Source organism: Bos grunniens, chromosome 16 (genome assembly GCF_055505025.1).
Source record: "Bos grunniens cultivar Pamir isolate PY7600 chromosome 16, Bosgru_T2T1.0, whole genome shotgun sequence".
Classification (NCBI taxonomy): Eukaryota; Metazoa; Chordata; class Mammalia; order Artiodactyla; family Bovidae; genus Bos; species Bos grunniens.
The window spans coordinates 65,357,797-65,382,013 of record NC_141180.1 but is presented as its reverse complement, the minus strand read 5'-3'; positions in this window follow the sequence as shown (position 1 = coordinate 65,382,013).

The following is a 24,217-nucleotide window of genomic DNA, read 5'->3' as shown; positions in this document are numbered from 1 at the left end:
TATGACCAACCTAGATAGCATATTCAAAAGCAGAGACATTACTTTGCCAACAAAAGTTCGTCTAAGGCTGTGATTTTTCCAGTGGTCATGTATGGACGTGAGAGTTGGGCTGTGAAGAAAGCTGAGCACTGAAGAATTGATGCTTTTGAACTATGGTGTTGAAGACTCTTGAGGGTCCCTTGGACTGCAAGGAGATCCAACTAGTCCATTCTAAAGGAGATCAGTCCTGGGATTTCTTCGGAAGGAATGATGCTAAAGCTGAAATTCCAGTACTTTGGCCACCTCATGCAAAGAGTTGACTCATTGGAAAAGACTCTGATGCTGGGAGGGGTAGGGGGCAGGAGGAGAAGGGGACGACAGAGGATGAGATGGCTGGATGGCATCACCAAATCAATGGACATGAGTTTGGATGAACTCCAGGAGTTGGTGATGGACAGGGAGGCCTGGCGTGCTGCAGTACATGTGGTTACAAAGAGTCGGACACAACTGAGCGACTGAACTGAACTGAACTGAACAATTATCTCTTTGAAAGCATTTCTCTTTAAGTGAATTGTTTCATATTTAATCAACTATAAAATAGATCCCATATATTTTGAAATGGAACCATTGGTTTAACTATATAAATATCTGAACTAGTGAAATGAATTTTTATTATTTTGAACTATAACAGATTGGATAAATTACAAATAATATTATTGCTCTATGATAAGAAATAACAATATACCATGACTGTTATCTAGAACCAGGCATATTTACTTACAGGTGAATTTATTAATCTAATAATTAAATATAATTAAAAGAATATTTTATAGAAATATGTCTTTTAAAGTTACTGGTTCGACACAACCACAGATTTTCTATATTTTCAACAATAGTTTGATTTTTTTTTTCTGAATCAACTAACTGTAAATACTATTTCTGGTGGATAGTTTTTACCCATATTAAACATATAACTTAATTTACCTCTCAAATTAGTATAACTATTTCATTTTTCAATTAAAAAAATTTTTTTGACTGCACAGGCATGTGGGATCTTAGTTCCCTGACCAGGCATTGAACCCATTCCCCTTCCGGTGAAAGGATGGATTGTTAACCACTAGACCACCATTGAAATAGCTAGGCTTTGTTGTTGTCTCTAGTCATGTAAAGGTCACTAATGTCTTAGAGTCTCCAAGGATTTCCTGAGACCAGAATTTGATAGCAAGCAGTCTTTTATTTGGGAACCATAGGATGAAAGTGGCTCCTAGAGCCAACTCTATGTGGAAATGCTGCTGCTGCTGCTGCTAAGTCGCTTCAGTCGTGTCCGACTCTGTGTGACACCATAGACGGCAGCCCACCAGGCTCCCCCGTCCCTGGGATTCTCCAGGCAAGAACACTGGAATGGGTGGCCATTTCCTTCTCCAATGCATGAAAGTGAAAAGTGAAAGTGAAGTCGCTCAGTCGTGTCCGACTCTAGGGACCCCATGGACGCAGCCTTCCTCGAAATGCTGGGAATAGTACAAAACAAATTCTTCATCTGACCCGAAGTTTGAGGAACTGAGGGAGCTGAGATATTTTCACATCAGCTTTCGAGAGTCTTGGTCTGAGAGCTGCTCTTGTGGGCTGAAGAGATTCCTCCTCTGGTGCTTTTTGTTTGGGGCCCACGGTTGTTTTACTTTCCACAGTTTTGGGGCAGGCAGGGAGAAGCCATCGAGCAGAGTGAAGCAGGCAGTGGCATAGAGTAATCCGCAAGGGCACCAAATAGAGCCTGTGTCAGCACTGCCAGGCTCTGCTCCCACTGCCATTCACCTCCTCCTCAAAACTCTCAAGATTCTTTCTGTGATATTTTTTATTTCAATCCAAATATCAATATCTTGTACATTTGCATCTTATATATTCTACCACTAAATTATCTGTCATACATATCTCTATTTACACTGTAGAGATGTACAAAATTTATCATAATTGTTCTCTTGGATTATTGCAAGTTTATTCTAACTGGCCTTATTATATCTAGTGTTGCTCTCCTCATGATAAAATCACATAATTATTATTTATAATAAATTCACAATGTGTATAATAATTATTATTTTTTATCATTTTGCTAGATTAGTTCTTTAACATGGTGCATTTTGAAACTGGAGTATTTTTCTAGCTGTCTGCACCTAAAAGGAAATATTCAATATGATAAAAAAAATCTGGCCATGTCAATCTTGAAAACACTTTAATAATATCCTATTGTGCCTAGTATAAAGACAAGAATTTTAATATTTTTCATTTTAAAAGACTTTTATCAAAGTATAGTTGATTTGCAATACTACATTAGTTTCAGATATACAACATAGTGATTCAATATTTTATAGATTGTTATTGTTCAGTCACTCAATTGTGTCCAATTCTTTGCAAACATTTGTACTGCAGCATGTTAGGCTTCCATGGCCTTCACCATCTCCCAGAGCTTGCTCAAACTCATGTCCATTGAGTTGGTAATGCCATTCAACCATCTCATCCTCTCTTGTCCGCCTCTCCTCCCACCTTCAATATTTCCTGGCATCATGGTATTTCCTAATGAGTTGGCTCTTTGTGTCAGGTGGCCCAAAGAACTGGAGCTTCAGGTTCAGCATCAGTCCTTCCAGTGAATATTCAGGATTGATTTCCTTTAGGATGGGCTGGTTGGATCTCCTTGCAGTCCAAGGGACTCTCAAGAGTCTTCTCCAACACCACAGTTCAAAAGAATCAATTCTTGGATACTCAGTTTTCTTTATAGTCCAACTCTCATGTCCATACATGACCACTGGAAAAACCATAGCTTTGACTAGACAGACCTTTGTGGTCAAAATAATGTTTCTGCTTTTTAATATGCCGTCTAGGTTGGTCATAGCTTTTTTTTCCAAGGAGCAAGAGTGTTTTAATTTCATGGCTGCAGTCACCATCTGCAGTTATTTGGAGCCCAAGAAAATAAAGTCTATCACTCTTTCCATTGTTTCCCCATGTACTGGACATGAAATGATGGGACTGAATGCCATTATTTTAGTTTTTTGAAAGTTGAGTTTTAAGCCAGATTTTTCACTCTCCTCTTTCACCTTCATCAAGAGATTCTTTAATTCCTCTTTGCTTTCTGCCATAAGGGTGGTGTCAGCTGCATATCTCAGGTTATTGTTATTTCTCCTGGCAATCTTGATTCCAGTTTGTTCTTCATCCAGTCCAGCATTTCTCAGGATGTACTCTGCATATAAGTTAAATAAGCAGGGTGACAATATACAGCCTTGACGTACTTCCTTCCCGATTTGGAACCAGTCTGTTGTTCCATGTCCAGTTTTAACTGTTGCTTCTTGACATGCATACATATTTCTCAGAAGGTAGGTAAGGTGGTCTGGTATTCTCTTCTCTTGAAGAATTCTCCACAGTTGATTGTGGTCCACACAGTAAAAGGCTTTAGTGTAGTCAATGAAGCAGAAGTAGATGCTTTTTCTGGAATTTTCTTGCTTTTTATATGATCCACTAGATGTTGACATTTTGATCTCTGGTTCCTCTGCCTGTCCTAATTTGAGCTTGAACATCTGAAAGTTCTCAGTTCATGTACTGTTGAGCCTAACTTTGAAAATTTTCAGTATTACTTTGCTAGCATGTGAGATGAGTGTAATTGTGCAGTAGTTTGAACATTCTTTGGCATTGCCTTTCTTTGGGATTGATAACTGACCTTTCCCAGTCCTGTGGCCACTGCTGAATTTTCCAAATTTGCTGGCATATTGAGTGCAGAACTTTCACAGCATCATCTTTTAGGATCTGAATAGATCAGCTGTAATTCTATCACCTCCATTAGCTTTGTTCATAGTGATGCTTCCTCAGGCCCTCTTGACTTCGCATTCCAGGATGTCTGGTTCTAGGTGACTGATCACACCATCATGGTTATCTGGGTCATTAAGATCTTTTTTGTAGAGTTCCTCTGTGTATTCTTGTCATCTCTTCTTAATATCTTCTGCTTCTGTTAAGTTCATACTATTTCTGTCCTTTATTGTGCCCATCTTTGCTGAAATGATCCCTTGGTATCAGTAATTTTCTTGAAGAGATCTCCAGTCTTTCCCATTCTATTGTTTTCCTCTGTTTCTTTACACTGATCGCTGAGGAAGGCTTTCTTATCTCTCCTTGCTATTCTTTGGAACTCTGCATTCACGTGGGTATGTCTTTCTTTTCTCCTCTGCCTTTTGCTTCTCTTCTTTTCTCAGCTATTTGTAAGGCCTCCTCAGACAACCATATTGCCTTTTTGTATTTCTTTTCCTTGGGGATGATTTGATCATTGTCTCTTGTACATTGTTATGAGCCTCCATCCATAGTTCTTCAGGTACTCTGTTTATCAGATCTAATCCCTTAAATCTATTTGTCACTTTCACTGTATAGTAGTAAGGGATTTGACTTAGGTCATACCTGAATGGGCTAGTGGTTTTATAGATGATACTCCATTTTAAGTTAGTATAGAATTATGGCTATATTCCCTGTGTTGTATAATATATCCTTGTAGTTTATTAATTTTATACGTGGTAGTTTGTAACTCTTAATCCTCTCCTCCTATTTTGCTCCATTTTCTTTCCCTCTCCCTACTGGCAACCACCAGTTTGTGCTCTGTATCTGTGAGACTGTTTCTGTTTTGTAGAAACATTGTATGTGTTATTTTTACATTACCTGTATAAGTGATGATATATAATATTTGTTTTTTATCCATCTTGCTTATTTAAGTAAATATCTACATATTTAAATACTATACTAAAATATAGTGCAAAATATTATATTTTAAAATGTAGAGGAGAAAGATGAGGGATTTCATATATATCTCTCAGATCTACCAGCATGAATATGTTCCCTGTATTTCTTAGCTTGTTTTTTGCTTTATTTTGTTTTTGTATTTTTAGATTCCAGTGAGATCATATGGCCTTTCTCTTCATGATTCATGTAGCATAACGTCCTCAAGATCCATTCAAGATATTGCAAATGGTAAAATTTTCCTCTTTTTAAATATATCATTTTTAAATAAGGTGAAATTAAATTATGAAGTATAGTTTAATAGTAATTTTATGTATTTAAGTAAAACACATTTAGCAATCTTTTTATAAATAAAGAAAGCGAGAGAGCAGATAAAATAGGCAGCCATGTTGGGGAAGGCCATGGGCTTCAGTCATTGTCCAGTAATTATATAGTAAGAGTATTGAGGTATACTTTATCACTGACATGGTGGTTCAGATGATAAATAATTTGCCTGCAACACAGGAGACCCAAGTTCAATCCTTGGGTTGGGAAGATCCCCTGGAAAAGAGAATGGTAACCATCTCTACTATTCTTGCCTGGAGAATTCCATGGACAAAGGAGCCTGGCAGGCTGCAATCCATGGAATAACAGAGAGTCAGACAGGCATGAGCAACTAAAACATTCACTTTCATGGTTTATTATTTAATCTTTTATTTTGTTTGTTTTGCAAATGGATAACCGGGGTATCACATTGCTATGATATTTTATATTTACTTTTTATCCATAGTATTAACATGTGCAGTCAAATTCTGTTTTTAAAACTCATTGTAATACAGACCTAACACAGTTTCACTTCTTTCAGGTTGCCTCTGATTTTTATGAATTGAGCCTTGATTTATAGTTGTAATTGCATAATTTATAAAAGTGAATATTTTAAATTTCAAAATTAAATCTAGAAAAAAAAATTATATTTAGAGAAGTCAATTTTATTTTTTCTGGTCACCTCTATCTTGTTGTCTCCTCCTTTTATATATATATACCAGAGTCAAATGCTGCTGCTACAGAGAGCTTTGGGGAGCTCCACAGTTACTGCGCTGGCTGAGCAGTGCTGTTATTATCCATCAGCCAGAATGACTGAAGTGCCTGGGTTCTCTGAGTCCAGAGATCCAGTGGCTGAGTCTATGAAAATGAGCCCTTAATTAGACACTTTCAATGACCATTCCTACATGAGTTAGTTATTATTGGTAATGAAGCACTGCAAGAAGTAATGACTTAAACAGCCATTTTATGATTTCTCACTAGTGTATATATTGGCTGAGAAGTTCTGCGTCTCTGGCTGTGCTTGCTCATGCATCTCCATCAGTGGTTGGCTAGGCGCTGCCCTGTTTCAGAAGGTCTCAGTAGCTAACTCCGCTCTCCCCAAAAACCTCTCACATCCTTCCAGAGGTTAGTCTTGGTGGCACTTACAGTGTTTCAAGAAGGAAAGTAAAAGTGTGAAAATATCTTTTCAAGCCTCCATCTGAGTTGTTTGCTCCTGTTGCATTAATACGAAGTCAAGTGTAAAGTCAGTGAGGGAGGGCGCTATCCAAGGGCCTAGATACAGGATGGTGTGAATGAATGGGCCATTCCTGCAATTGGTCTGATACAACTCTGTTCTAACTGCTTGTGGTTTGAGGTTAAGGATGGAATCTGAGATACTGGGTTGTAGATGAGGGAACATACAAACAAGATGAGGAGCTTACAGTCATCTGGGGCTGGTTGAGGAGGCCTCAGATGCAACTGACTCTTTTTATCTGAGTGTCTGATTGATTTGTTTTCTTCTTCCTTCTCTTTCTCCTTCTTTTCCCTCCTCCTTCTTCTCTTTCCCCTTCATTTTCTTTTCTGTCTCTATTTCTCTTTCACATGCATGTACATTATATATTAAGTTTTAGCAATCCCCATGTCATCTCATTATCTAAGATAACTGGAGCACGTGCTCAGGGACACTGGTTTTTCCTTTACTAACTACTAGTTTCATTTCCGGAGAAGGCAATGGCACCCCACTCCAGTATTCTCGCCTGGAAAATCCCATGGATGGAGAAGCCTGGTGGGCTGCAGTCCATGGGGTCGCTAAGAGTTGGACACGACTGAGCGACTTCACTTTCACTTTTCACTTTCATGCATTGGAGAAGGAAATGGCAACCCACTCCAGTGTTCTTGCCTGGAGAATCCTAGGGACAGGGGAGCCTAGTGGGCTTCCATCTATGGGGTCCCACAGAGTCGGACACGACTGAAGCAACTTAGCAGCAGCAGCAGCAGCAGCAGCAGCAGCAGCAGCTTCATTTTCACTTTGTCTCTTATATATGGAGAGGAAAGAGTTGAAGGGGTAAATGCTGGTGGAAAACAACATAGTTGGTGAAAGTGACTTTTAGAGGAATATTTTTGTTGTGATTTGGCAATATAATTATTCAAAGAATATTTGCAATATGCCAAAATACCTGAAAAGATTTAATATGAATGAAGATTGAATAAAAGGCTAAATAACTAAATCTCTAATATTCCAAATCTATCATCTTTGCAGTTAGGATTATTTATAAGAGAAGGAAATTCGAATCTACATAGGGTGACTTTGTTGTTGTTATTGTTTCAGTTGCTAAGTCGTGTCCGCCTTTTTGCAACTCCATGGACTGCAGAGCGCCAGGCTTCCCTGTTCTTTGCTATCTCCCACAGATTGCTCAAATTCATTTCCTTTGAATCAGTGATGCTATCTGACCATCTCTTCCTCTGCTGGCCCCTTCTTATGGTGACTTAAGTTTGTGCTAAAAGTTGAAATATGTTGAAATATGTTCCCAAAGATTTGCAACAATCAAATGCTTACTATGATTGTTGAAATGATTTTGTTTTAGTCTCTTGAGGAAATCAGAGAGCTGAAATTTTATTGACAAGTTCTTAATAGTGTAACATCTACTGATATTTGGAGTGGTTTAAGAGGGATATACTATTTGGATAAACTCTAATGCATCTGAAACATTTTAAAAATAAGAAGAAAGAGGCACTCATTTTTTTCTCTCACTCTATTCTGATAATGAAACATTAGCAAAGTATCACTTTTTTGGTTTTTAAGTATTTTCAAGAAAATGGAAAACTATTTAATTTTTGATCTTATTTAAATAATGGAAAAATTTTAGGGACTTACATGCAATTTTTACTTCTATGTGTAATAGTTTTATGTTATAATAAGTAAATAACTATGCAGTATCCTTAAGGAAGGGCTTCCCAGGTGGTGTTAGTGGTAAAGAACCCACCCGCCAATGCAGGAGATGTAAGAGATGTGGGTTTGATCTTTGGGTCAGGAAGATCCACTGGAAGAAAGCATGGCAACCCACTCCAGTATCTCTTGCCTGGAGAATCCCATGGACAGAGTAGCCTGGCAAGCTATAGTCCAAGGGGTCGGACGTGACTGAAGCGACATAGCACGCACACATGCATCCTTAAGAATATAGAAATGTATTTATGCCATAACTATTGGAAAAAATTCCAAATGATCTTTAAAATTTGTGACCAGGCTGATACAAATTTAAAAAGCTCTGGTAATAATTACAATTTTGTTCCAAGGATACCTTCTGTGTCAATATCCTATGAAATGGAGAGGATGTAATCACATGAAATAGATGAGTATTTAGAAGTCTCCTTGTTCCAAAATAATGTTCTGCTGTTACTAGATCCAGGACCTGCAATCCAGTACTGCTTTATTCACCATCTTAGGTCTACTGAAGGCTACTTAAAATTAATAAACATTTTCAGTATTCTTGCCTGGAAAATTCTACAGACAGAGGAGCCTGGCAGACTGCAGTCCATGGGGTTGCAAAGAGTTGAACACAGACAATATCTGGGGATTAAGCACATTGATGTATATCTTTGAATGAAGGAAGAGGGCTGCTGTGAAGTTTAAATGTACTGTGTTCCTAAAAATGGTTTTACCTGACATCTAGGAACATCAAGAAGGTTATGATTTCTGGTGGGCACTGTGGCCAACAAAGAATAATATTACAACTATGTGTCATTTTGACCTCCTTTTATAAAAATGCTTTTTATTTGTATTTTATTTTATTTGCTCTGTGCCTCAGCTTCAAGTCAGTTAAGAGTCCACATGGAATACAGACTGAAAATATCTGTTTTAGAATTTTGTTTAAAATCTTTTATGTACAAAGATACATAAAAGCTTATATGCATATATATAATTTTAAAACTATGAGTGAATATTTGATGAAGTTTTCATGAATGTGTAGCCATGAACACCCTGAAAATAACCTGATGTGGAAAGTGAAAGTGTTAGTAGTTCAGTCCTGTCCGAGTCTTTGCAAACCCGTGGACTGCAGCCCACCAGGGTCTTCTGTCCACAGCATTCTCCAGGCAAGAATACTGGAGTGGATAGCCATTTCCTCCTCCAGGGGATCTTCTGACCCAGAGATCAAACCTGGGTCTCTTGAATTGCAGGCGGATTCTTTACCATCCCATCTGAGCCAGTAGGGAACTTTACGAAGTTTTCATGAATGTGTAACCATGAACACCGTGAATATAAACTGATATTGTTAATTTTCATATTTTGGTTACTATATTTAACAAATATTCATAAATTAGAAAATAGCTTTGTTATGTTTTAATTATGTGTGTCCTTTCCACGTCTTCGGCTTCAAGACAGAAAGGAAAAATAAACCTTTAATAATTAGTATACCATTGATAGTATAACACATAATTCTAAAGTAGATTCTACCAATCATGATGAACCAAATACATTAATTAATAAAATTAAATTATTAGATTTTAGATATATGTTTTACATAAAGATGAATAGGTCAGCCTGCACCAAGCAGAGTAAATAACATTTTACTCCTTCAAAAAGTTCATTTTAGATATACACAGTCTTCAGTTCTATTTAGGCCTTAAGCAACTAGTCTTGTTTGCTAAAACTTTTAAACATATAAAACAAGATTCTTTCATTTATTGGGTTAAAAAAAAAACCTTTTAACATAAAAAAATGGTCCTTTTGGAAATATTATATATAGGCTATTTAATAAGCATCTCAAACCTTTTAAAATGTAAGATGTTAGGGAGTTATTCGAATTAGATATCTTTACTGATAAAACTCTATAGTGTGCTTGCTTGTTTCATGGGAATAACCCTGTGAACTCTTTGAAATCAGTGGAAGAAGATATATAATTGTGTTTTACATTTACAGCCATAACCCACATTGTGCACAATCTACTTAGAACCACTATGATGTTATACTACAGTCTGTTTTATGCCTAATGTTTTCATTCTAACATTTCTAAATTTCTCTGCTTAACAATTTTAAATTGAACTGTAAGGTAACAGCATAATTTAGGTTACTGGAAGTCAATTAACTCTGCATGAGACTTGAGAAAAAATTGGCTTATACAATTGCAATTTCAGAAAATAAAAAGCTTCACTTTTGTTTGTAAAGAGTAGCTCACATCAAGGACTATTATTCTACTGGGATATATGTTTAGGTACAACCTAGTAGAAAATAGAGACACTTTTTTTTTCTCTTTTACTTTGTTGACCCCACTGTATTGTTCTAGCCAAAGAAATTTCCACAAGATATTGTAGCACATTCAGTGCTTTGGGTTGCTTTAGGGAATATTGCTTCAAAAATGATGAAACCACTGATGATTTCAGCTTTTAACCTCAGCCATAAATACAAGTACTCTACAATATCCTCACAATTTAAATGCAAATAATCTTTAAACAAAACTAATCTTGAGGGCTTTTGTATAGTGAATGATAAATGGAAGGGAATTTTATAAAGTGTGATAGAGAGCAACCTCAGTTTCTTTCTCACATCAATCATCTCTCCTCATGGATCAACAATTAAAATAGTTCAGTGCTTTTGAGGGAGCTGGGGAGAGCAAGTTCATCATTTAGCTGCCCATGGCATTACCTTAGGGAGAGGCAAGCTGATCCAAAGGGTAAGTGTTAATTGAAAAACGTGTAAAGGAAGCTGAAGATTCTTCCTCCAGGTTTGCTTACCTGCAATCTGAGTTATGCCTCAGTTCAGTTCAGTTCAGTTCAGTCACTCAGTCACATCCGACACTTTGTGACCCCATGGACTGCAGCACACCGGGCTTCCCTGTCCCTCACCAAATCCCAGAGCTTACTCAAACTCATGTCCATTGAGTCGGTGATGCCATCCAACCGTCTCATCCTCTGTCTTCCCTTTCTCCTCCTGCCTTCAATCTTTCCCAGCATCAGGGTCTTTTCCAATAAGTCAGTTCTTCCCATCAGGTGGCCAAAGTATTGGAGCTTCAGCTTCAGCATCAGCCCTTCCAATGCATATTCAGGGCTGATTTTTTTTTAGGATGGACTGGTTTGATCTCCTTGCAGTCCAAGGGACTCTCAAGAGTCTTCTCCAACACAACAGTTCGAAAGCATCAATTCTTCTGTGCTCAGATTTCTTTATAGTCCAACTCTCACATCCATTCATGACTACTGGATAAACCAAAGCTTTGACTAGATGGACCATTGTTGGCAAAGTAATGTCTCTGCTTTCTAATATGCTGTTTAAGTTGGTCATAGCTTTTCTTCCAAGGAGCAAGTATCTTTTAATTTCATGGCTGCAGTCCACCATCTGCAGTGATTTTGGAGCCCCAAACAGTAAAGTCTCTAGAGTTATGCCTAGAAAGTCTAATCGTCTTATCTAAAATAATATGTGCTTAATACAAAGAAAGTAAACACTTATTATAGCTGAGTTCTTCATATTGAACAAACTTATGTTTTCAAAACATCACTTTCGGCAGAATTTTGTAGTAATTAAAACTATATTTTACATATATCTAACAGAAAGAAAGAGGCTTCCCAGGTGAGGCTAGTGGTAAAAAATCTTCCCACCAATGCAGGTGACCCAAGAGATGATCCCTGAGTCAGGAAGATCTTCTGGAGGAGGAAATGGCAACGTACTCCAGTATTCTTGCCTGGAAAATCTCCTTGAGAGAGGAGCCTGCTACATAGAGTTGCAAAGAGTCAGACATGACTGAAGCCAATTAGCATCAGACAACAGAAAGAAAACTTACATTTAGCTGTAATTGTTCATGATCTTATTCTATATGTAATTGTAAATTTAAAACTAGTAAATTGATACTTCCTTTTACTTCCAATGATCTTTTTTTCTTTTTCTGAGACATAGAGATCTTTTGTTATTGTTTAGTGTCTTAGTCATGTTCTGCTCTTTCAGGACATTAGCCTGCCAGGCTTCTCTGTTCATGGAATTTTTCAGGCAAGAATACTGAGGTGTGTTACAATTTCCTCCTCCAGGGGATCTTCCCGACCCAGGGATGCAACCCATGTCTCCTCGTCTTCTGCATTGGCAGGGGATTCTTTATACCACTGGGAAACCTCTGTGATTATTTTGATTGAATGCTAAGTCGCTTCAGTCATGTCCACTCTTTGTGACCCCATGGACTGTAGACTCCCAGGATCCTCTGTCCATGTCATTCTTCAGACAAGAACACTGGAGTGGGTTGCCATGCCCTCCTTCAGGGGATCTTCCTGACCCAGGAAATGAACCCGTGTCTTTTATATCCCCTGCATTGGCAGGCAGGGTCTTTACCACTAGCAGCACCTGTGATTATTTTTATAACTCTGTTGCACTGGTGACATGCACAAGGAGAAATATATCTTATAAAAGCCTCATTCAGAAGATGATATTTCTTTCTTCATTTTATCTGCTATTTGGCATCAGTATTTAATTATAATAGTCACATATAAAACAGAGTTGAGACAGCTGCCCAGAAAAAATTGCTAGGAGTTTTCGCTTAGGACTTAAAAATAGTGGACATAACAGGATGAACAAACTGAAGAAGAAAAAATAGTTACATCTTGCAATCAATTAACTGTATATATTTATATTTCTGAAGGGTTTACAGTTTAGCTTAAATATAAATCTCCAGTTCCTCTTTAGCAAGAACTAGAAAAATTCATCAGTTAATTTTAACTGTGAGAATAGTTTCCTTTCTGGTGTCATCTGAGATCCTTTACTCCCTATTTTAATGAAGTATTTTACATCACTATTTCCCCCTCTTTTGCTGTCTTTCAATCATTAAATTATTCAGCAAATAACTAGATCTATAACTGTTCCATGGAAATAATAAAATAGATAATACAATTTCTATTCTGGAAGTTATAATCTAGTGGGAGAAAAAAGTAAGAGGAAATTTGTGTTACAATGTAGTTGTGATTCATGTCAGTTTTTAGACTGTTTGCAAGGTATTCAGAATCTGTGCAGTTGGTCAAAGTTAACTTTAATGCAGTGTCACTGTTTTGTTATGAATGAGAATTCTTTTTACCAATAAGCTCTTTGAATGTTGTTGTTGCTTTTTAACCTGAAAATAACTGATCTACATTTGCCTTTTGTTCTTTCTCTCATTTGTAAATCCTCTGCCTTTCACCTGCAGTGTTGTGGTAATAGGGAAAGTTATATTCTACCTAGTTTTTTGGGAAAAACATCCGTCATTAATCAAAACCACAGACGTTCTGAGGCTAAAACTATTAAAATATCTCCCTCTGTGTGACCTTCTACCCCACACGAGAAGCTCAGGTTTTCCCTTTCAACTAATATTAAGCAGGCTCTAATATTACACAGCAGCTTCTCAGGTGGCACAGTGGTAAAGAATCTGCCTCCCAATGTAGCAGATGTAAGAGACTCAGGTTAGATTCCTTGATCAGGAAGATCCCCTGGAGAAGGAAATTGCAACCCACTCCAGTATTCTTACCTGGAAAATCCCATAGATGGAGGAGTCTGGAGGGCTACAGTCCATGGGGTCATAAAGAATCAGACATGACTAAGCGTGTGCGTGTGTACACATGGACACACACACACACACACACACACACACAATGTTTCATCACTTCCCAATGTCCCAGATCAGCATCAATTCCCCACTATTCACAGAATAAAGTCCATGATTTTTCCATCATCTGTCCATTTCTTACCTTGACAATCTCTTTCATTTTTTAAGAAGTAGTTCAAACACAATTTCCTCTGTGAAATATGAAATCTTTCCCCAAACCAATCCTCATACTTAACAACTCCCAAAAGCATCCCACAGGGGAGGAAAGACTTTTCCTCTACCCTCTTAATATATATAAGTGGGGCCTGCATATTAAACTAATAAAAGGCAGATGAACAAGAGAAAAGGCATAAAAATGTTACTGATGTTAATATTTTTATATGCAAAGGATTTCCCAGAAAAGAAGTGAGAACCTGAAGAAACAACAAAGACTCAGGCAGTTATATGCCATTTTTCGGAAAAGGCTTTAGATTTCTGGGGGTTGTACATTGGGGACAAGCAAATACACTGGTTAAATTAGTTATAAATAAGGATTATAAGCTCTGTTTATCCAGACTGAACCCAGTGCCTTCTCTATCTTTGGTGATAATGATTCTTCTCTCATTCCTGGGAAGGGAGAGGGATCACTTTCACAAACAAACATTAAGGCCTGCTTTTTCCTTTAGTGCCTCAGATGATAAAGAACCTGCCTGCAATGCAGGAGACCTGGGTTTAATCCCTAGGTTAGGAAGATCCCCTGGAGAAAAGAATGGCTATCCACTCCAGTATTTTTGCCTGGAGAATCCTGTGGACATAGGAGCATGGAGGGCTACAGTCCATGGGATCACAAAGATTAGGGCATAACTTGGGTAAAGCCAGATCCTTACATTTATAACTTGATGTAATTCTTGTAATAGGACTATAGTTTGTCATTTTCATTATTCTAGTTTACAGATGAGGAAACAGAGGCATAGAAAAATTAAATCACTAGTCTAAAATTACACAGGTAGTAAGGGGCAATCCTGGATTAAAAGAGTTATTTATACATAATCTTAATTGAAATAGAATTTAAATGTACTTCAAACATGTCTTTCTATAAAAACTATTCTTACAAAGAGTTTCAGAAATAATAAAGCATAAGTTTGAGTCAACAAAATGTTACTGACTCCATAATCTCAACTCTTAGGATTTTCTATGTATTCCAATATTCTAGTTCTGTATCTTTTCTTGCATTATCTTTCTGCTTTAACAATGAGTCTTGCTAAGAAAAAAAGTCACTTCACTTCCAAAAGGATAATTGTTAAAGATTTTTACAGGGAATTCTCATTAAAATCTCTGTCAATTTGTCCATTATTTTTATGTCCTTAGATTACATCTTTGCTTCATTCCATTATTAGAAAGATTACAGAATTCTATATCCTCTTTAGGTAGTATTAATTATACAATTGATTAAATGATAGAGATATAGAGAGAAATAACTCTTTTAAGATAGCCATATTCTTTACAGCTGGAAAGTTAGGTTAACAATAGAAGAACATACTGTACTTCATAAATTTCATTTGCATTTTTTCCTGTCCTTTTATTCATGAGTTTAGACAGTATGCTAAAATGTGCTCAATCCACTGAGGCATGGAACAAAACTACATTTCCAGCCTTGAATTATTGTGCTCTCAGAGGAGATGGGGCACTTTTACTTTTGGCAAGGTAATCATTTTTTGGAAACAATGTTTTGAGACTATTACATTCTACAATAATGAATCATTTTATATTGAGGAATTGATGGACTGTTTTTTGGTGATTCATTTAAGACTGCCTGGAAATGACAAATAAAACCAATCAAACATAATTGCAGACAGAATACTCCATCTCAATGTTAGATATATGCATGATGTTGGCATGAACATTTGAAATAGTCCTGGTTCTTTATGTTCAGGTAGCTATAACTGCCTCAATAACTATCTGCTTTTATGACAAACAAAGACATGAAATGAGAAGCTTCATAATTAAAATGTCTAACCATCCAAATGCTTTCAGTATTTTACTCAATGCACTACATTTCCTTGTAAATTTGCTGAAAAAGATGGAATAATAAAATTAAACATATAGAACTGAAAACACTGAAAAAGCTGTCTTAAAATTCAACATTCAAAAAACGAAGATCATGGCATCTGGTCCCATTACTTCATGGCAAATAGACGGGGAAAAATAGAAACAGTGACAGAATTTATTTTCTTGGGTTTCAGAATCACTGTGGACAATGACTGAAGTCATGAAATTAAAAGACACGTGCTCCTTAGAAGAAAAGTTATGATAAACCTAAACTGTGCATTAAAAAGAAGAGACACCACTTTGCTAACAAAGGTCCATATGGTCAAAGCTATGGTTTTTCCAATAGCTGTGTAAGGTTGTGAGAGTTGGATCATAAAGAAGACTGAGCACCAAAGAACTGATGGTTTTGAGCTGTGGTGCTGGAGAAGACTCTTGAGAGTCCCTTGGACAGTAAGGAGATAAAGCCAGCCAATCCTAAAGGAAATCAACCCTGAATATTCATTGGAAGGAATGATGCTGAAGCTCAAGCTCTAGCACATTGGCTACAGATGCAAAGAGCTGACTCATCAGAAAAGACACTGATGCTGGAAAAATTTGAGGGCAGGAGAAACAGGGGGAAACAGAGGATGAGATGTTTGGATGGCATCACCAACTCAATGGACACAAGTTTGAGCAAACTCTGGGAGACGGTGAAGGATAGGGACGTCTGGTATTCTGCTCTTCACGGGGTTGCAAAAGTCAAACACAACTGAGCAACTGAACAACACCAAGGAACTGAAGAAAAATTTCCAAAGTCTTAGATTTAAGAAACCAGTGAAACCACATAAATTAACTAGCATCTCTCATATGTTAATGGTTAGGAAAGCCTGCTAGTCATGTATGACTTTTGAAAAAAAACTCCTAAAATTGGTCAAAATATTCTCAGAAATAAATATTACAGCTACTTATCAGCTAGGGGCTTCCCTGGTGACTCAGGTGTGAAGAATCCATCTGGCAGTTCAGAAGACATGGGTTCAGTCTCTCATCCTGGAAGATTCCACATGCATTGGAGCAACTAAGCCGGTACACCACAACTCCTGAGCCTGTGGCCTAGAGCCATGAGTCACAATTACTGAAGCCTGTGCACCCAGAGTCCATGCTCTGCAACAAGAGAAACCACCACAGTGAGCGGCCTGTGCACCGCAACTAGAGAGTAGCCCACGCTCCCCAAAATTAGAGAAACTTGTGCCGAGCAACAAAGATGTAGCACAGCCAGAAATGAAAAGATCAGCCAGGACTATTTCTGCATCATGACTATATAGAAATTCCCTAGGTAATATATGATTACTGTATTTTCAAAAATGCTGACTGTATTATAGATATTTACATTCAGAATAGAAACCATCAAAACTAGCTTTCATAGCTATGTACATATGGAATATGTTAGAGGACCAGAAGGTTCTAAAGGAGTACTATTTTCCCTAGTAAATATTTATTATCACAAAATAGAATTCCTATTGTTAATGCAGAGTGTTTGTAAAATACAAATCCATAGAATATAGCACAGTTATATGAAATGATTCTCCAAGTCAGGCTTCAACAGTATGTAAACCGTGAACTTCCAGATGTTCAAGCTGGATTTAGAAAAGGCAGATGAACCAGAGATCAAATTGCCAACATCTGTTGGATCATGGAAAAGGAAGAAAGTTCCATAAAAATATCTACTTCTGCTTTATTGACTATGCCAAAGCCTTTGACTGTGTGGATCACAACAAACTGTGGAAAATTCTCCAAGAGATGGGTATACAAGACCACCTGACCTGCCTCCTGAGAAATCTATACTCAGGTCAAGAAGCAACAGTTAGAACTGGACATGGAACAACAGACTGGTTCCAAATCAGGAAAGTAGTACATTAAGGCTATATATTGTCACACAACTTATTTAACTTATATGCAGAGTACATCTTGAGAAACGCTGGGCTGGATGAAGCACAAGCTGGAATCAAGATTGCTGGAAGAAATATCAATAACCTCAGATATGCAAATGACACCACCCTTATGGCAGAAAGTAAGGAAGAATTAAAGAGCCTCTTGCTGAAAGTGAAAGAGGAGAGTGAAAAAGTTGGCTTAAAGCTCAACATTCAGAAAACTAAGATAATGGCATCTGGTCCCATCACTTCATGACAAATAGATGGAGAAACAATGGAAACAGTGGCAGACTTTATTTTGGGGGGCTCCAAAATCACTGCAGATTGTGATTGCAGCCATGAAATTAAAAGATGATTGCTCCTTGGAAGAAAAGCTAAGACCAATCTAGACAGCATATTAAAGAGCAGAGACATTACTTTGCCAATAAAAGTTTGTCTACTCAAAGCTATGGTTTTTCCAGTGGTCATGTATGGATGTGAGAGTCAGACTATAAAGAAAGCTCAGCACAGAAGAATTGATGCTTTTGAAATGTGGTGTTGGAGAAGACTCTTGAGAGTCCCTTGGACTGCAAAGAGATCAAAACAGTCCATTCTAAAGGAAATTAGTCCTGAATATTCATTGAAACTACTGGTGCTGAAGCTGAAACTCCAATACTTTGGTCACCTGATGTGAAGAGCTGACTCATTTGAAAAGATCCTGATGCTGGGAAAGATCAAAGGCAGGAAGAGAAGAGGATGACAGGATGAGATGGCTGTATGGCATCACCAACTCAATGAACATGATTGTGAGCAAGCTCTGGGATTTGGTGACAGACAGGGAAGCCTAGCATGCTGCAGTTTATGGGGTCGCAAAGAGTCAGACATGACTGACTGACTGAACTTAATTAATATGAAATGAATCAACATCAATATCAATTATTTGATAAAATAAAATCTTTTTAAATGGAGAAAGATCTGTAAGATACATATATACACACAAACAATATGACACAATTGAACTGGAAAATTGCTCCTATAATACATGAAATATTTTGCAAACATAAGAATTAAAACATATTAGAAGTGGCTTCACCTATCATTTATCCTGATTGACACACTATAATTACTGTTCTTAAATCTGAAATCTTGCAGTATTATTTAATTGTATAAATGTAATAACGGCCATTCATTGGGCATAAAATACTAGACATATGAATAAGCTCTTGATTAAGTACAAAGGAGGAACATGTTTGGGAACACTGGTGGCAAGGAGCATAGACTCTGCATCCAAGGAACACCTCTAAGTGCTGCAAAAACATTTAGTGACAATGTGCTAGGCACCTTGAACTCCTGATATCCAAAGAAGTTATCAAATTTTATTTATCTGCTTTTCCATTCATGGACATTGGTATTGTTTCCAGGTTTTGTTCTTACAAATGATGCCGTCAGGATCATTCCTACACATGTCTTCTGGTCTATTGCAGCAAAATAGTGTCATGCATAGAAGTGTAATTTGGGGATCATAACATAAAAGGATTCCCATGTGGTGATACTGATAAAGAACCCGCCTGCCAATGTAAAAGACGTAGGAGACATGGGTTCAATCCCTTGTTCAGGAAGATCCCCTGGAGGAGGGCGTGGCAACCCACTTCAGTATTCTTGCCTACAGAATCCCATGGACAGAGGAGCCTGGTGGGCCACAACCCCGGCGGGTTGCAAAGAGTCAGACATGACTAAGATGACTTAGCACCCAAAATATGGGGATACTCAACATTTCAAGACAATGCTGAATCATTTACCTGAAAGTGGTACCACTTAATACCCTCATTTATTAAAAAGTAAGGAATCTCAGAAATATGAAGCTCCCCAGTATTTGATATTGGCAGATTTTATTTTATTTCATTTGCCAGTCAGTTAAATGCTTGAGAAACAGAAATTCATTGTGGCCTTATTTTACTTTGATTAATCATAAGGCTGATGCTGCTGAGTGATTCTTTTTCCGGTCATTAGTTTTTTTCTGGTGGAGAATGTCTGCTTATGACATTTGCTCTTTTTGTACAAGTTTGCATGGTAGATTGTTTTTAAAAAAGTGTTTAAAAACTAGATGTCCATCGGCAGATGAATGGATAAAAATGCTGTGGTACATATACACAATGGAATATTACTCAGCTATTAAAAAGAATGCATTTGAATCAATTCTAACGAGGTGGATGAAACTGGAGCCTATTATACAGAGTGAAGTAAGTCATAAAGAAAAACACCAATACAGTATAATAAAACATATATATGGAATTTAGGAAGATGGTAACGATGATCCTATATGTGAGACAGCAAAAGAGACAAAGACGTAAAGAACAGACTTTTGGACTCTGTGGGAGAAGGTGAGGGTGAGATGATTTGAGAGACTAGCATTGAAACATGTATATTACCATATGTGAAATAGATCACCAGTCCAGGTTTGATGCATGAGACAGGGTGCTCAGGGCTGGTGCACTGGGATGACCCTCAGGAATGGGATGGGGAGGGAGGTGGGAGGGGGGTTCAGGACGGGGGACACATGTACCCCCCGTGGCTGATTCATGTGAATGTATGGCAAAAACCACTACAATATTGTAAAGTAATTAGCATGCAATTAAAATATATTAATTAATTTACCAAAAAAGGAAAAAAAAAAAAGAATCTCAAAGATTCCCTTATCCTAAAGGTTTTCTAAAGCCATTTCTCTTAACAAAGGTTAGTATCAGTGTTTACTCCCCTCTAATATGTGACTTATTTTGACATATAGAATGAGACAGAAGGGATGTTGTATTATTTCAGTGCCTAGGCTTATAAGCCGTTAGTATGTCCTTCTCTACTCTTGGAGCCCTAAGCCATCATGTAAAGAACCCTGACTAACAAAGAGTATAGATAAGTCATATGGTGAGAGGATTTGGAAGATGTGAGAATAAAATGAGACAGTCCCAGCCAGTCCCAGCCAGTTAACCACTGAGCCACCCAAAAGCTGATGGCTGAAATAAGGTCATGGAGTCCAGGATTTTTCTGCTTGTGTCTCTCAATCCAAGTCTCAAACGCACTATGTCTCAAAACTATGAAAAAAAATTGTATGGCACTTGTTTTCACAGCATTTTAGAATGGTTTGTTATGCAGGAGAAGATTATTAAGACATTTCCTTCCGATTATATATTCTTTATATAGATCATCATCTCTCAGTTGTATCTGACTATTTGTGATGCCATGGACTGAAGCACACCAAAGCTTCCTTGTGCTTCACCATCTCTCAGAGCTTGTTCAAAGTCACGCCCATTGAGTTGGGAATACCATCATTCATCTCATCCTCTGTTGTTGCCTTCCCCACCTGCCTTCAATCTTTCCCAGCATCAGGGGCTTTTCCAATGAGTGAGTTCTTCACATTAGGTGCCCAAAATATTGGAGCTTCCACTTCAGCATCAGTCCTTCCAATGAATATTCTGGATTTATTTCCTTTAGGGTTGACTGGTTGGATCTCCTTACATTCCAAGGGACTCTCAAAAGTCTTCTCCAACACCATAGCTCAAGAGCATCAATTATTTGGCTTCCAGCCTTCCTTATGGTCCAACTCACATCCTTACACTACTACTGCAAAAACCATAGCTTTGACTATACAGACTTTGTCAGCAAAATAATGCCTCTGCTTTTTAATATGCAGCCTAGATTTGTCATAGATTTACTGTCTAAGAGTCGTTTAATTTCATGACAGCAGTCACCATCTGCAGTGATTTTTGGAGCCCAAGAAGATAAAATCTGCCACTGTTTCCATTGTTTCCCTATCTATTTGCCATGAAGTGATGGGACCAGAGGTCATGATCTTCATTTTTTGAATGTTGACTTTTAAGCCAGCTTTTTCACTATCCTCTTTCACTTTCATCAAGAGACTCTTAGTTCCTCTTTGCTTTCTGCCATCACGTAGTGGATGGTGTCATCTGCATATCTGAGGTTATTGATATTTTCCCTGGCAATCTGGATTCCAGCTTGTGCTTCATCCAGCCCCTCATTGCTCATGTTGAATTCTGCATAAGTTAAATAAGCAGGGTGACAATAAACAGCCTTGATGTATTCCTTTCCCAACTTTGAACCAGTCCTTTGTCCCATGACTATTAACTATTAACTATTGCCTCTTGACCTGTGTATAGGTTCCTCAGGAGGCAGGTAAAGTGGTCTGGTGTTCGCATCTCTTTAATTATTTTTTGCAGATCACTGTGATCCACACGAAGGCTTTAGCATAGTCAGTGAAGCAGAAGTAGATGTTTTTCTGGAATTCTCTTTCTTTTTCTGTGATTCAATGGATGTTGGCAATTCAATTTGATCTCTGGTTCCTCTGACTTTACTAAATCCAGCTTGAACACCTGGTAGTTCTCAGATCATGTACTGTTAAAGTCTAGTTTGGAGAATTTTCAATATTACTTTACTATTGTGTGAAATAAGTGCAATTTTGCAGTAGTTTGAACATTTTTTGACATTGCCTTTCTTTGGGACAGGAATGAAAACTGACCTTTTCCATTCCTGTGGCCACTGCTGAGTTTTCCAAATTTGCTGGTATATTGTGTGCATCACTTTAAAAGCATCATCTTTTAGGATCTGAAATAGCTTAGCTAGAATTCCATCACCTCCACTTGCTTTGATTGTAGTGATACTTCCTAAGGCCCACATGGCTTTACATTCCAAGATGTATGGCTCTAGGTGAGGAATCAAACAATTGTGATTATTTGGGCCATTAATATCTTTTTTGTATAGTTCTGTGTATTCTTGCCACCTCTTCTTAATACCTTCTGCTTCTGTTAGGTCCATAGTATTTCTATCCCTTATTGTGCCCATCTTTGCATGAAATGATCCCTTGGTATCTTTAATTTTCATGAAGAGATCTTTAGTTTATTTCCATTCTATTGTTTACCTCTTTTTCTTTTCAATGTTCACTTAGCGAGGCTTTCCTAACTCTCCTTGCTATTCTTTGAAACTCTGCATTCAGATGGGTATATATTTCCTTTTGCTTTTCTTCTTTTCTCAAATATTTTTAAGGTCTCCTCAAACAGCTATTTTGCCCCTTTGCATTTCTTCTTCTTGAGAATGATTTTGGTCACTGCCTCCTATACAATATCACGAACCTTCATCCACAGTGCCTTAGGCACTCTGTCTATTAGATGTAACCCCTTCAATCTATTTGCTACTTTCACTGTATAATAGTAAAATATTTGATTTAGGTCATATCTTAATGGTCTAGTGTTTTTTCCCCTAGTTTCTTCAATTTAAGTCTGAATTTTGCAATAAGGAGTTCATGTTATGATACAGAGTCAGCTTCAGTCTTGTTCTTGCTGACTGTATAAGCTTCTCCATGTTCAGCTCAGTTCAATTCAGTTCAGTTGCCCAGTGGTGTCTGACTCTTTGTGACACCATGGGCTGCAGCATGCTAGGCCTCCCTGTCCATCGCCAACTCCCAGAGTTTACTCAAATTCATGTCCATAGAGTCAGTGATGCCATCCAACCATCTCATCCTCTGTCGTCCCCTTCTCTTCCTGCCTTCAGTCTTACCCAGTATCAGGGTCTTTCCAATCAGTCAGTCCTTCACATTTGGTGGCCAAAATATAGGGAATTTAAGCTTCAGAATCAGTTCTTCCAATGAATATTCAGGACTGATTTCATTTAGGATGGACTGGTTGGATCTCCTTGCAGTCCAAGGGTACTCAAGAGTCTTCTCCAACACCACAGTTGAAAAGCATCAATTCTTCAGCATTCAGCTTTCTTTAGAGTCCAAGTCTCACATCCATATATGACTCCTGGAAAAACCATAGCCTTGACTAGATGGACCTTTCTTGGCAAAGTAATGTCTCTGCTTTTTAATATGCTGTCTAGGTTGGTCATAACTTTTCTTCCAAGGAACAAGCATCTTTTAATTTCATGGATGCAATCACCATCTGCAGTGATTTTGGAGTCCAAGAAAATAAAGTCTGTCACTGTTTCCACTGTTTTCCCACCTATTTGCCTTGAAATGTTGGGACCAGATGCCATGATCTTCATTTTCTAAATGTTGAGCTTTAAGCCAACTTTTTCACTCTCCTCTTTCACTTTCACTTTCTCTTAGGCTGCAAAGAATATAATCAATCTGATTACAGTATTGACCATCTGGCGCTGTCCATGTGTAGAGTCATCTCTTGTGTTGTTGGAAGAAGGTGTTTGCTATAATCAGTACATTCTCTTGGCAAAACTGTTAGCCTTTGCCCTGCTTCATTTTGTGCTCCAAGGCAAACTTGCCTGTCACTCCAGGTTTCTTTTGACTTCCTACTTTGCTTTCCAGTCCCCCCGTGATGACAAGGGCATCTTTTTTTTGTTGTTGTTAGTTCTAGAAGATCTTGTAGGTATTCATAGATCCATTCAACTTAAGCTACTTTGGCACTAGTGGTTGAGGTATAGACTTGGATTATTGTAATATTGAATGGCTTGCCTTGGAGACAAACAGAGATCATTCTGTCAGTTTTGAGATTGCACCCAAGTACTGCATTTTGGACTCTTTTGTTAACTATGAGGGCTACTCCATTTCTTCTAAAGGATTCTTCCCCACAGATACAATGGTCATCTGAATTAATTTTACCCATTCCAGTCCATTTTAGTTCGCTGATTCCTGAAATGTTGATGCTCACTGTTGCTATCTCCTGTTTGACCATTTCCCAATTACCCAATTACCTGTAGACCTAACATTCCAGGTTCCTA